Source organism: Hypomesus nipponensis, chromosome 15 (genome assembly GCF_054491055.1).
Source record: "Hypomesus nipponensis isolate SF chromosome 15, ASM5449105v1, whole genome shotgun sequence".
Lineage (NCBI taxonomy): Eukaryota > Metazoa > Chordata > Actinopteri > Osmeriformes > Osmeridae > Hypomesus > Hypomesus nipponensis.
Genome location: NC_140375.1, coordinates 427,501 through 437,500, shown reverse-complemented (window position 1 = coordinate 437,500; position 10,000 = coordinate 427,501). Strand labels below are relative to the sequence as shown.

The 10,000-nt window shown below is 47.2% G+C and overlaps 32 non-coding genes and 2 pseudogenes across 32 annotated transcripts; all 34 read right to left on the bottom strand.

The window, feature by feature from the left end:
* Window positions 1-12: 12 nt before the first annotated feature.
* LOC146256120 (5S ribosomal RNA) lies at window positions 13-131 on the bottom strand. Its single transcript, XR_014730052.1, has one exon. It is a non-coding gene; the product is annotated as a 5S ribosomal RNA (ribosomal RNA).
* A 178-nt stretch (window positions 132-309) lies between these two features.
* Window positions 310-428, bottom strand: LOC146256119 (5S ribosomal RNA). Its single transcript, XR_014730478.1, has one exon. It is a non-coding gene; the product is annotated as a 5S ribosomal RNA (ribosomal RNA).
* A 186-nt stretch (window positions 429-614) lies between these two features.
* On the bottom strand, window positions 615-733 carry LOC146256118 (5S ribosomal RNA). The gene has a single exon (XR_014730050.1). It is a non-coding gene; the product is annotated as a 5S ribosomal RNA (ribosomal RNA).
* A 176-nt stretch (window positions 734-909) lies between these two features.
* On the bottom strand, window positions 910-1,028 carry LOC146256117 (5S ribosomal RNA). Its single transcript, XR_014730049.1, has one exon. It is a non-coding gene; the product is annotated as a 5S ribosomal RNA (ribosomal RNA).
* Window positions 1,029-1,196: 168 nt separating this feature from the next.
* On the bottom strand, window positions 1,197-1,315 carry LOC146256116 (5S ribosomal RNA). Its single transcript, XR_014730477.1, has one exon. It is a non-coding gene; the product is annotated as a 5S ribosomal RNA (ribosomal RNA).
* A 184-nt stretch (window positions 1,316-1,499) lies between these two features.
* Window positions 1,500-1,618, bottom strand: LOC146256115 (5S ribosomal RNA). Its single transcript, XR_014730048.1, has one exon. It is a non-coding gene; the product is annotated as a 5S ribosomal RNA (ribosomal RNA).
* Window positions 1,619-1,790: 172 nt separating this feature from the next.
* On the bottom strand, window positions 1,791-1,909 carry LOC146256114 (5S ribosomal RNA). Its single transcript, XR_014730047.1, has one exon. It is a non-coding gene; the product is annotated as a 5S ribosomal RNA (ribosomal RNA).
* Window positions 1,910-2,077: 168 nt separating this feature from the next.
* LOC146256113 (5S ribosomal RNA) lies at window positions 2,078-2,196 on the bottom strand. The gene has a single exon (XR_014730670.1). It is a non-coding gene; the product is annotated as a 5S ribosomal RNA (ribosomal RNA).
* Window positions 2,197-2,388: 192 nt separating this feature from the next.
* Window positions 2,389-2,507, bottom strand: LOC146256112 (5S ribosomal RNA). The gene has a single exon (XR_014730968.1). It is a non-coding gene; the product is annotated as a 5S ribosomal RNA (ribosomal RNA).
* Window positions 2,508-2,691: 184 nt separating this feature from the next.
* LOC146256111 (5S ribosomal RNA) lies at window positions 2,692-2,810 on the bottom strand. The gene has a single exon (XR_014730923.1). It is a non-coding gene; the product is annotated as a 5S ribosomal RNA (ribosomal RNA).
* A 178-nt stretch (window positions 2,811-2,988) lies between these two features.
* Window positions 2,989-3,107, bottom strand: LOC146256110 (5S ribosomal RNA). Its single transcript, XR_014730046.1, has one exon. It is a non-coding gene; the product is annotated as a 5S ribosomal RNA (ribosomal RNA).
* Window positions 3,108-3,285: 178 nt separating this feature from the next.
* Window positions 3,286-3,404, bottom strand: LOC146256109 (5S ribosomal RNA). The gene has a single exon (XR_014730921.1). It is a non-coding gene; the product is annotated as a 5S ribosomal RNA (ribosomal RNA).
* Window positions 3,405-3,582: 178 nt separating this feature from the next.
* On the bottom strand, window positions 3,583-3,701 carry LOC146256108 (5S ribosomal RNA). The gene has a single exon (XR_014730012.1). It is a non-coding gene; the product is annotated as a 5S ribosomal RNA (ribosomal RNA).
* A 180-nt stretch (window positions 3,702-3,881) lies between these two features.
* On the bottom strand, window positions 3,882-4,000 carry LOC146256107 (5S ribosomal RNA). The gene has a single exon (XR_014730045.1). It is a non-coding gene; the product is annotated as a 5S ribosomal RNA (ribosomal RNA).
* Window positions 4,001-4,172: 172 nt separating this feature from the next.
* Window positions 4,173-4,291, bottom strand: LOC146256106 (5S ribosomal RNA). Its single transcript, XR_014730044.1, has one exon. It is a non-coding gene; the product is annotated as a 5S ribosomal RNA (ribosomal RNA).
* A 168-nt stretch (window positions 4,292-4,459) lies between these two features.
* LOC146256105 (5S ribosomal RNA) lies at window positions 4,460-4,589 on the bottom strand (annotated as a pseudogene).
* Window positions 4,590-4,773: 184 nt separating this feature from the next.
* LOC146256104 (5S ribosomal RNA) lies at window positions 4,774-4,892 on the bottom strand. The gene has a single exon (XR_014730966.1). It is a non-coding gene; the product is annotated as a 5S ribosomal RNA (ribosomal RNA).
* Window positions 4,893-5,090: 198 nt separating this feature from the next.
* LOC146256103 (5S ribosomal RNA) lies at window positions 5,091-5,209 on the bottom strand. Its single transcript, XR_014730043.1, has one exon. It is a non-coding gene; the product is annotated as a 5S ribosomal RNA (ribosomal RNA).
* Window positions 5,210-5,381: 172 nt separating this feature from the next.
* On the bottom strand, window positions 5,382-5,500 carry LOC146256102 (5S ribosomal RNA). Its single transcript, XR_014730648.1, has one exon. It is a non-coding gene; the product is annotated as a 5S ribosomal RNA (ribosomal RNA).
* A 172-nt stretch (window positions 5,501-5,672) lies between these two features.
* On the bottom strand, window positions 5,673-5,791 carry LOC146256101 (5S ribosomal RNA). Its single transcript, XR_014730042.1, has one exon. It is a non-coding gene; the product is annotated as a 5S ribosomal RNA (ribosomal RNA).
* Window positions 5,792-5,975: 184 nt separating this feature from the next.
* On the bottom strand, window positions 5,976-6,094 carry LOC146256100 (5S ribosomal RNA). Its single transcript, XR_014730041.1, has one exon. It is a non-coding gene; the product is annotated as a 5S ribosomal RNA (ribosomal RNA).
* Window positions 6,095-6,280: 186 nt separating this feature from the next.
* On the bottom strand, window positions 6,281-6,399 carry LOC146256099 (5S ribosomal RNA). The gene has a single exon (XR_014730039.1). It is a non-coding gene; the product is annotated as a 5S ribosomal RNA (ribosomal RNA).
* A 172-nt stretch (window positions 6,400-6,571) lies between these two features.
* Window positions 6,572-6,690, bottom strand: LOC146256098 (5S ribosomal RNA). The gene has a single exon (XR_014730038.1). It is a non-coding gene; the product is annotated as a 5S ribosomal RNA (ribosomal RNA).
* A 172-nt stretch (window positions 6,691-6,862) lies between these two features.
* On the bottom strand, window positions 6,863-6,981 carry LOC146256097 (5S ribosomal RNA). Its single transcript, XR_014730647.1, has one exon. It is a non-coding gene; the product is annotated as a 5S ribosomal RNA (ribosomal RNA).
* Window positions 6,982-7,153: 172 nt separating this feature from the next.
* On the bottom strand, window positions 7,154-7,272 carry LOC146256096 (5S ribosomal RNA). Its single transcript, XR_014730037.1, has one exon. It is a non-coding gene; the product is annotated as a 5S ribosomal RNA (ribosomal RNA).
* Window positions 7,273-7,456: 184 nt separating this feature from the next.
* On the bottom strand, window positions 7,457-7,575 carry LOC146256095 (5S ribosomal RNA). Its single transcript, XR_014730036.1, has one exon. It is a non-coding gene; the product is annotated as a 5S ribosomal RNA (ribosomal RNA).
* Window positions 7,576-7,761: 186 nt separating this feature from the next.
* Window positions 7,762-7,880, bottom strand: LOC146256094 (5S ribosomal RNA). Its single transcript, XR_014730035.1, has one exon. It is a non-coding gene; the product is annotated as a 5S ribosomal RNA (ribosomal RNA).
* A 172-nt stretch (window positions 7,881-8,052) lies between these two features.
* Window positions 8,053-8,171, bottom strand: LOC146256093 (5S ribosomal RNA). Its single transcript, XR_014730646.1, has one exon. It is a non-coding gene; the product is annotated as a 5S ribosomal RNA (ribosomal RNA).
* Window positions 8,172-8,347: 176 nt separating this feature from the next.
* On the bottom strand, window positions 8,348-8,466 carry LOC146256092 (5S ribosomal RNA). The gene has a single exon (XR_014730034.1). It is a non-coding gene; the product is annotated as a 5S ribosomal RNA (ribosomal RNA).
* A 172-nt stretch (window positions 8,467-8,638) lies between these two features.
* On the bottom strand, window positions 8,639-8,757 carry LOC146256091 (5S ribosomal RNA). The gene has a single exon (XR_014730033.1). It is a non-coding gene; the product is annotated as a 5S ribosomal RNA (ribosomal RNA).
* Window positions 8,758-8,925: 168 nt separating this feature from the next.
* Window positions 8,926-9,055, bottom strand: LOC146256090 (5S ribosomal RNA; annotated as a pseudogene).
* A 194-nt stretch (window positions 9,056-9,249) lies between these two features.
* LOC146256089 (5S ribosomal RNA) lies at window positions 9,250-9,368 on the bottom strand. Its single transcript, XR_014730965.1, has one exon. It is a non-coding gene; the product is annotated as a 5S ribosomal RNA (ribosomal RNA).
* A 188-nt stretch (window positions 9,369-9,556) lies between these two features.
* Window positions 9,557-9,675, bottom strand: LOC146256088 (5S ribosomal RNA). The gene has a single exon (XR_014730645.1). It is a non-coding gene; the product is annotated as a 5S ribosomal RNA (ribosomal RNA).
* Window positions 9,676-9,853: 178 nt separating this feature from the next.
* On the bottom strand, window positions 9,854-9,972 carry LOC146256087 (5S ribosomal RNA). The gene has a single exon (XR_014730032.1). It is a non-coding gene; the product is annotated as a 5S ribosomal RNA (ribosomal RNA).
* Between the last annotated feature and the right edge of the window lie 28 nt (window positions 9,973-10,000).

The window sequence follows — 10,000 nt, the reverse complement described above, 5'->3', positions numbered from 1 at the left end:
AATGAGCAAAAGAGCATACAGCACCTGGTATTCCCAGGCGGTCTCCCATCCAAGTACTAACCAGGCCCGACCCTGCTTAGCTTCCGAGATCAGACGAGATCGGGCGTTGCCAGGCTGGTATGGCCGTACGAAATAAGTTGACAACCATAGGCTACTTATCCATATACAGATTTAGCAATTGACAATGCAAAGTAGTCTCTCTCTCTCTCTCTCTCTCTCGTGTCAAAATGAAAACAGCTTCCAGCCCCTTTCATGAAGGACTACTTGTGCATATTGCAAGATGTCAGTTTCTAAGTGAATGAGCAAAAGAGCATACAGCACCTGGTATTCCCAGGCGGTCTCCCATCCAAGTACTAACCAGGCCCGACCCTGCTTAGCTTCCGAGATCAGACGTGATCGGGCGTTGCCAGGCTGGTATGGCCGTACGAAATAAGTTGACAACCATAGGCTACTTATCCATATACAGATTTAGCAATTGACAATGCAAGGTGGTCTCTCTCTCTCTCTCTCTCTCTCTCTCTCTCGTGTCAAAATGAAAACAGCTTCCAGCCCCTTTCATGAAGGACTACTTGTGCATATTGCAAGATGTCAGTTTCTAAGTGAATGAGCAAAAGAGCATACAGCACCTGGTATTCCCAGGCGGTCTCCCATCCAAGTACTAACCAGGCCCGACCCTGCTTAGCTTCCGAGATCAGACGAGATCGGGCGTTGCCAGGCTGGTATGGCCGTACGAAATAAGTTGACAACCATAGGCTACTTATCCATATACAGATTTAGCAATTGACAATGCAAGGTAGTCTCTCTCTCTCTCTCTCTCTCGTGTCAAAATGAAAACAGCTTCCAGCCCCTTTCATGAAGGACTACTTGTGCATATTGCAAGATGTCAGTTTCTCAGTGAATGAGCAAAAGAGCATACAGCACCTGGTATTCCCAGGCGGTCTCCCATCCAAGTACTAACCAGGCCCGACCCTGCTTAGCTTCCGAGATCAGACGAGATCGGGCGTTGCCAGGCTGGTATGGCCGTACGAAATAAGTTGACAACCATAGGCTACTTATCCATATACAGATTTAGCAATTGACAATGCAAGGTGGTCTCTCTCTCTCTCGTGTCAAAATGAAAACAGCTTCCAGCCCCTTTCATGAAGGACTACTTGTGCATATTGCAAGATTTCAGTTTCTAAGTGAATGAACAAAAGAGCATACAGCACCTGGTATTCCCAGGCGGTCTCCCATCCAAGTACTAACCAGGCCCGACCCTGCTTAGCTTCCGAGATCAGACGTGATCGGGCGTTGCCAGGCTGGTATGGCCGTACGAAATAAGTTGACAACCATAGGCTACTTATCCATATACAGATTTAGCAATTGACAATGCAAGATGGTCTCTCTCTCTCTCTCTCTCTCTCTCTCTCGTGTCAAAATGAAAACAGCTTCCAGCCCCTTTCATGAAGGACTACTTGTGCATATTGCAAGATGTCAGTTTCTAAGTGAATGAGCAAAAGAGCATACAGCACCTGGTATTCCCAGGCGGTCTCCCATCCAAGTACTAACCAGGCCCGACCCTGCTTAGCTTCCGAGATCAGACGAGATCGGGCGTTGCCAGGCTGGTATGGCCGTACGAAATAAGTTGACAACCATAGGCTACTTATCCATATACAGATTTAGCAATTGACAATGCAAGGTAGTCTCTCTCTCTCTCTCTCGTGTCAAAATGAAAACAGCTTCCAGCCCCTTTCATGAAGGACTACTTGTGCATATTGCAAGATGTCAGTTTCTAAGTGAATGAGCAAAAGAGCATACAGCACCTGGTATTCCCAGGCGGTCTCCCATCCAAGTACTAACCAGGCCCGACCCTGCTTAGCTTCCGAGATCAGACGAGATCGGGCGTTGCCAGGCTGGTATGGCCGTACGAAATAAGTTGACAACCATAGGCTACTTATCCATATACAGATTTAGCAATTGACAATGCAAGGTGGTCTCTCTCTCTCTCGTGTCAAAATGAAAACAGCTTCCAGCCCCTTTCATGAAGGACTACTTGTGCATATTGCAAGATTTCAGTTTCTAAGTGAATGAGCAAAAGAGCATACAGCACCTGGTATTCCCAGGCGGTCTCCCATCCAAGTACTCACCAGGCCCGACCCTGCTTAGCTTCCGAGATCAGACGAGATCGGGCGTTGCCAGGCTGGTATGGCCGTACGAAATAAGTTGACAACCATAGGCTACTTATCCATATACAGATTTAGCAATTGACAATGCAAGGTAGTCTCTCTCTCTCTCTCTCTCTCTCTCTCTCTCTCTCTCGTGTCAAAATGAAAACAGCTTCCAGCCCCTTTCATGAAGGACTACTTGTGCATATTGCAAGATGTCAGTTTCTAAGTGAATGAGCAAAAGAGCATACAGCACCTGGTATTCCCAGGCGGTCTCCCATCCAATTACTAACCAGGCCCGACCCTGCTTAGCTTCCGAGATCAGACGAGATCGGGCGTTGCCAGGCTGGTATGGCCGTACGAAATAAGTTGACAACCATAGGCTACTTATCCATATACAGATTTAGCAATTGACAATGCAAGGTAGTCTCTCTCTCTCTCTCTCTCTCTCTCTCTCGTGTCAAAATGAAAACAGCTTCCAGCCCCTTTCATGAAGGACTACTTGTGCATATTGCAAGATGTCAGTTTCTAAGTGAATGAGCAAAAGAGCATACAGCACCTGGTATTCCCAGGCGGTCTCCCATCCAAGTACTAACCAGGCCCGACCCTGCTTAGCTTCCGAGATCAGACGAGATCGGGCGTTGCCAGGCTGGTATGGCCGTACCAAATAAGTTGACAACCATAGGCTACTTATCCATATACAGATTTAGCAATTGACAATGCAAGGTAGTCTCTCTCTCTCTCTCTCTCTCTCGTGTCAAAATGAAAACAGCTTCCAGCCCCTTTCATGAAGGACTACTTGTGCATATTGCAAGATGTCAGTTTCTAAGTGAATGAGCAAAAGAGCATACAGCACCTGGTATTCCCAGGCGGTCTCCCATCCAAGTACTAACCAGGCCCGACCCTGCTTAGCTTCCGAGATCAGACGAGATCGGGCGTTGCCAGGCTGGTATGGCCGTACGAAATAAGTTGACAACCATAGGCTACTTATCCATATACAGATTTAGCAATTGACAATGCAAGGTAGTCTCTCTCTCTCTCTCTCTCTCTCGTGTCAAAATGAAAACAGCTTCCAGCCCCTTTCATGAAGGACTACTTGTGCATATTGCAAGATGTCAGTTTCTAAGTGAATGAGCAAAAGAGCATACAGCACCTGGTATTCCCAGGCGGTCTCCCATCCAAGTACTAACCAGGCCCGACCCTGCTTAGCTTCCGAGATCAGACGAGATCGGGCGTTGCCAGGCTGGTATGGCCGTACCAAATAAGTTGACAACCATAGGCTTCTTATCCATATACAGATTTAGCAATTGACAATGCAAGGTAGTCTCTCTCTCTCTCTCTCTCTCTCGTGTCAAAATGAAAACAGCTTCCAGCCCCTTTCATGAAGGACTACTTGTGCATATTGCAAGATTTCAGTTTCTAAGTGAATGAGCAAAAGAGCATACAGCACCTGGTATTCCCAGGCGGTCTCCCATCCAAGTACTAACCAGGCCCTAGCCTGCTTAGCTTCCGAGATCAGACGAGATCGGGCGTTGCCAGGCTGGTATGGCCGTACGAAATAAGTTGACAACCATAGGCTACTTATCCATATACAGATTTAGCAATTGACAATGCAAGGTGGTCTCTCTCTCTCTCTCTCTCTCTCTCGTGTCAAAATGAAAACAGCTTCCAGCCCCTTTCATGAAGGACTACTTGTGCATATTGCAAGATGTCAGTTTCTAAGTGAATGAGCAAAAGAGCATACAGCACCTGGTATTCCCAGGCGGTCTCCCATCCAAGTACTAACCAGGCCCGACCCTGCTTAGCTTCCGAGATCAGACGAGATCGGGCGTTGCCAGGCTGGTATGGCCGTACGAAATAAGTTGACAACCATAGGCTACTTATCCATATACAGATTTAGCAATTGACAATGCAAGGTAGTCTCTCTCTCTCTCTCTCGTGTCAAAATGAAAACAGCTTCCAGCCCCTTTCATGAAGGACTACTTGTGCATATTGCAAGATGTCAGTTTCTAAGTGAATGAGCAAAAGAGCATACAGCACCTGGTATTCCCAGGCGGTCTCCCATCCAAGTACTAACCAGGCCCGACCCTGCTTAGCTTCCGAGATCAGACGAGATCGGGCGTTGCCAGGCTGGTATGGCCGTACGAAATAAGTTGACAACCATAGGCTACTTATCCATATACAGATTTAGCAATTGACAATGCAAGGTGGTCTCTCTCTCTCTCGTGTCAAAATGAAAACAGCTTCCAGCCCCTTTCATGAAGGACTACTTGTGCATATTGCAAGATTTCAGTTTCTAAGTGAATGAGCAAAAGAGCATACAGCACCTGGTATTCCCAGGCGGTCTCCCATCCAAGTACTAACCAGGCCCGACCCTGGCCCGACCCTGCTTAGCTTCCGAGATCAGACGAGATCGGGCGTTGCCAGGCTGGTATGGCCGTACAAAATAAGTTGACAACCATAGGCTACTTATCCATATACAGATTTAGCAATTGACAATGCAAAGTAGTCTCTCTCTCTCTCTCTCTCTCTCTCTCTCGTGTCAAAATGAAAACAGCTTCCAGCCCCTTTCATGAAGGACTACTTGTGCATATTGCAAGATGTCAGTTTCTAAGTGAATGAGCAAAAGAGCATACAGCACCTGGTATTCCCAGGCGGTCTCCCATCCAATTACTAACCAGGCCCGACCCTGCTTAGCTTCCGAGATCAGACGAGATCGGGCGTTGCCAGGCTGGTATGGCCGTACGAAATAAGTTGACAACCATAGGCTACTTATCCATATACAGATTTAGCAATTGACAATGCAAGGTAGTCTCTCTCTCTCTCTCTCTCTCTCTCTCTCTCTCTCTCTCTCTCGTGTCAAAATGAAAACAGCTTCCAGCCCCTTTCATGAAGGACTACTTGTGCATATTGCAAGATTTCAGTTTCTAAGTGAATGAGCAAAAGAGCATACAGCACCTGGTATTCCCAGGCGGTCTCCCATCCAAGTACTAACCAGGCCCGACCCTGCTTAGCTTCCGAGATCAGACGAGATCGGGCGTTGCCAGGCTGGTATGGCCGTACGAAATAAGTTGACAACCATAGGCTACTTATCCATATACAGATTTAGCAATTGACAATGCAAGGTGGTCTCTCTCTCTCTCTCTCGTGTCAAAATGAAAACAGCTTCCAGCCCCTTTCATGAAGGACTACTTGTGCATATTGCAAGATTTCAGTTTCTAAGTGAATGAGCAAAAGAGCATACAGCACCTGGTATTCCCAGGCGGTCTCCCATCCAAGTACTAACCAGGCCCGACCCTGCTTAGCTTCCGAGATCAGACGAGATCGGGCGTTGCCAGGCTGGTATGGCCGTACAAAATAAGTTGACAACCATAGGCTACTTATCCATATACAGATTTAGCAATTGACAATGCAAGGTGGTCTCTCTCTCTCTCTCTCGTGTCAAAATGAAAACAGCTTCCAGCCCCTTTCATGAAGGACTACTTGTGCATATTGCAAGATTTCAGTTTCTAAGTGAATGAGCAAAAGAGCATACAGCACCTGGTATTCCCAGGCGGTCTCCCATCCAAGTACTAACCAGGCCCGACCCTGCTTAGCTTCCGAGATCAGACGAGATCGGGCGTTGCCAGGCTGGTATGGCCGTACGAAATAAGTTGACAACCATAGGCTACTTATCCATATACAGATTTAGCAATTGACAATGCAAGGTAGTCTCTCTCTCTCTCTCTCTCTCTCTCTCTCGTGTCAAAATGAAAACAGCTTCCAGCCCCTTTCATGAAGGACTACTTGTGCATATTGCAAGATGTCAGTTTCTAAGTGAATGAGCAAAAGAGCATACAGCACCTGGTATTCCCAGGCGGTCTCCCATCCAAGTACTAACCAGGCCCGACCCTGCTTAGCTTCCGAGATCAGACGAGATCGGGCGTTGCCAGGCTGGTATGGCCGTACGAAATAAGTTGACAACCATAGGCTACTTATCCATATACAGATTTAGCAATTGACAATGCAAGGTAGTCTCTCTCTCTCTCTCTCTCTCTCTCTCTCTCGTGTCAAAATGAAAACAGCTTCCAGCCCCTTTCATGAAGGACTACTTGTGCATATTGCAAGATGTCAGTTTCTAAGTGAATGAGCAAAAGAGCATACAGCACCTGGTATTCCCAGGCGGTCTCCCATCCAAGTACTAACCAGGCCCGACCCTGCTTAGCTTCCGAGATCAGACGAGATCGGGCGTTGCCAGGCTGGTATGGCCGTACGAAATAAGTTGACAACCATAGGCTACTTATCCATATACAGATTTAGCAATTGACAATGCAAGGTGGTCTCTCTCTCTCTCTCTCGTGTCAAAATGAAAACAGCTTCCAGCCCCTTTCATGAAGGACTACTTGTGCATATTGCAAGATGTCAGTTTCTAAGTGAATGAGCAAAAGAGCATACAGCACCTGGTATTCCCAGGCGGTCTCCCATCCAAGTACTAACCAGGCCCGACCCTGCTTAGCTTCCGAGATCAGACGAGATCGGGCGTTGCCAGGCTGGTATGGCCGTACGAAATAAGTTGACAACCATAGGCTACTTATCCATATACAGATTTAGCAATTGACAATGCAAGGTGGTCTCTCTCTCTCTCTCTCGTGTCAAAATGAAAACAGCTTCCAGCCCCTTTCATGAAGGACTACTTGTGCATATTGCAAGATTTCAGTTTCTAAGTGAATGAGCAAAAGAGCATACAGCACCTGGTATTCCCAGGCGGTCTCCCATCCAAGTACTAACCAGGCCCGACCCTGCTTAGCTTCCGAGATCAGACGAGATCGGGCGTTGCCAGGCTGGTATGGCCGTACAAAATAAGTTGACAACCATAGGCTACTTATCCATATACAGATTTAGCAATTGACAATGCAAGGTGGTCTCTCTCTCTCTCTCTCGTGTCAAAATGAAAACAGCTTCCAGCCCCTTTCATGAAGGACTACTTGTGCATATTGCAAGATTTCAGTTTCTAAGTGAATGAGCAAAAGAGCATACAGCACCTGGTATTCCCAGGCGGTCTCCCATCCAAGTACTAACCAGGCCCGACCCTGCTTAGCTTCCGAGATCAGACGAGATCGGGCGTTGCCAGGCTGGTATGGCCGTACGAAATAAGTTGACAACCATAGGCTACTTATCCATATACAGATTTAGCAATTGACAATGCAAGGTAGTCTCTCTCTCTCTCTCTCTCTCTCTCTCTCGTGTCAAAATGAAAACAGCTTCCAGCCCCTTTCATGAAGGACTACTTGTGCATATTGCAAGATGTCAGTTTCTAAGTGAATGAGCAAAAGAGCATACAGCACCTGGTATTCCCAGGCGGTCTCCCATCCAAGTACTAACCAGGCCCGACCCTGCTTAGCTTCCGAGATCAGACGAGATCGGGCGTTGCCAGGCTGGTATGGCCGTACGAAATAAGTTGACAACCATAGGCTACTTATCCATATACAGATTTAGCAATTGACAATGCAAGGTAGTCTCTCTCTCTCTCTCTCTCTCTCTCTCTCTCGTGTCAAAATGAAAACAGCTTCCAGCCCCTTTCATGAAGGACTACTTGTGCATATTGCAAGATGTCAGTTTCTAAGTGAATGAGCAAAAGAGCATACAGCACCTGGTATTCCCAGGCGGTCTCCCATCCAAGTACTAACCAGGCCCGACCCTGCTTAGCTTCCGAGATCAGACGAGATCGGGCGTTGCCAGGCTGGTATGGCCGTACGAAATAAGTTGACAACCATAGGCTACTTATCCATATACAGATTTAGCAATTGACAATGCAAGGTGGTCTCTCTCTCTCTCTCTCGTGTCAAAATGAAAACAGCTTCCAGCCCCTTTCATGAAGGACTACTTGTGCATATTGCAAGATTTCAGTTTCTAAGTGAATGAGCAAAAGAGCATACAGCACCTGGTATTCCCAGGCGGTCTCCCATCCAAGTACTAACCAGGCCCGACCCTGCTTAGCTTCCGAGATCAGACGAGATCGGGCGTTGCCAGGCTGGTATGGCCGTACAAAATACGTTGACAACCATAGGCTACTTATCCATATACAGATTTAGCAATTGACAATGCAAGGTAGTCTCTCTCTCTCTCTCTCTCTCGTGTCAAAATGAAAACAGCTTCCAGCCCCTTTCATGAAGGACTACTTGTGCATATTGCAAGATGTCAGTTTCTAAGTGAATGAGCAAAAGAGCATACAGCACCTGGTATTCCCAGGCGGTCTCCCATCCAAGTACTAACCAGGCCCGACCCTGCTTAGCTTCCGAGATCAGACGAGATCGGGCGTTGCCAGGCTGGTATGGCCGTACGAAATAAGTTGACAACCATAGGCTACTTATCCATATACAGATTTAGCAATTGACAATGCAAGGTAGTCTCTCTCTCTCTCTCTCGTGTCAAAATGAAAACAGCTTCCAGCCCCTTTCATGAAGGACTACTTGTGCATATTGCAAGATGTCAGTTTCTAAGTGAATGAGCAAAAGAGCATACAGCACCTGGTATTCCCAGGCGGTCTCCCATCCAAGTACTAACCAGGCCCGACCCTGCTTAGCTTCCGAGATCAGACGAGATCGGGCGTTGCCAGGCTGGTATGGCCGTACGAAATAAGTTGACAACCATAGGCTACTTATCCATATACAGATTTAGCAATTGACAATGCAAGGTGGTCTCTCTCTCTCTCGTGTCAAAATGAAAACAGCTTCCAGCCCCTTTCATGAAGGACTACTTGTGCATATTGCAAGATTTCAGTTTCTAAGTGAATGAGCAAAAGAGCATACAGCACCTGGTATTCCCAGGCGGTCTCCCATCCAAGTACTAACCAGGCCCGACCCTGGCCCGACCCTGCTTAGCTTCCGAGATCAGACGAGATCGGGCGTTGCCAGGCTAGTATGGCCGTACGAAATAAGTTGACAACCATAGGCTACTTATCCATATACAGATTTAGCAATTGACAATGCAAGGTAGTCTCTCTCTCTCTCTCTCTCTCTCTCTCTCTCTCTCTCTCGTGTCAAAATGAAAACAGCTTCCAGCCCCTTTCATGAAGGACTACTTGTGCATATTGCAAGATGTCAGTTTCTAAGTGAATGAGCAAAAGAGCATACAGCACCTGGTATTCCCAGGCGGTCTCCCATCCAATTACTAACCAGGCCCGACCCTGCTTAGCTTCCGAGATCAGACGAGATCGGGCGTTGCCAGGCTGGTATGGCCGTACGAAATAAGTTGACAACCATAGGCTACTTATCCATATACAGATTTAGCAATTGACAATGCAAGGTAGTCTCTCTCTCTCTCTCTCTCTCTCTCTCTCTCTCGTGTCAAAATGAAAACAGCTTCCAGCCCCTTTCATGAAGGACTACTTGTGCATATTGCAAGATTTCAGTTTCTAAGTGAATGAGCAAAAGAGCATACAGCACCTGGTATTCCCAGGCGGTCTCCCATCCAAGTACTAACCAGGCCCGACCCTGCTTAGCTTCCGAGATCAGACGAGATCGGGCGTTGCCAGGCTGGTATGGCCGTACAAAATAAGTTGACAACCATAGGCTACTTATCCATATACAGATTTAGCAATTGACAATGCAAGGTGGTCTCTCTCTCTCTCTCTCTCTCTCGTGTCAAAATGAAAACAGCTTCCAGCCCCTTTCATGAAGGACTACTTGTGCATATTGCAAGATTTCAGTTTCTAAGTGAATGAGCAAAAGAGCATACAGCACCTGGTATTCCCAGGCGGTCTCCCATCCAAGTACTAACCAGGCCCGACCCTGCTTAGCTTCCGAGATCAGACGAGATCGGGCGTTGCCAGGCTGGTATGGCCGTACGAAATAAGTTGACAACCATAGGCTACTTAT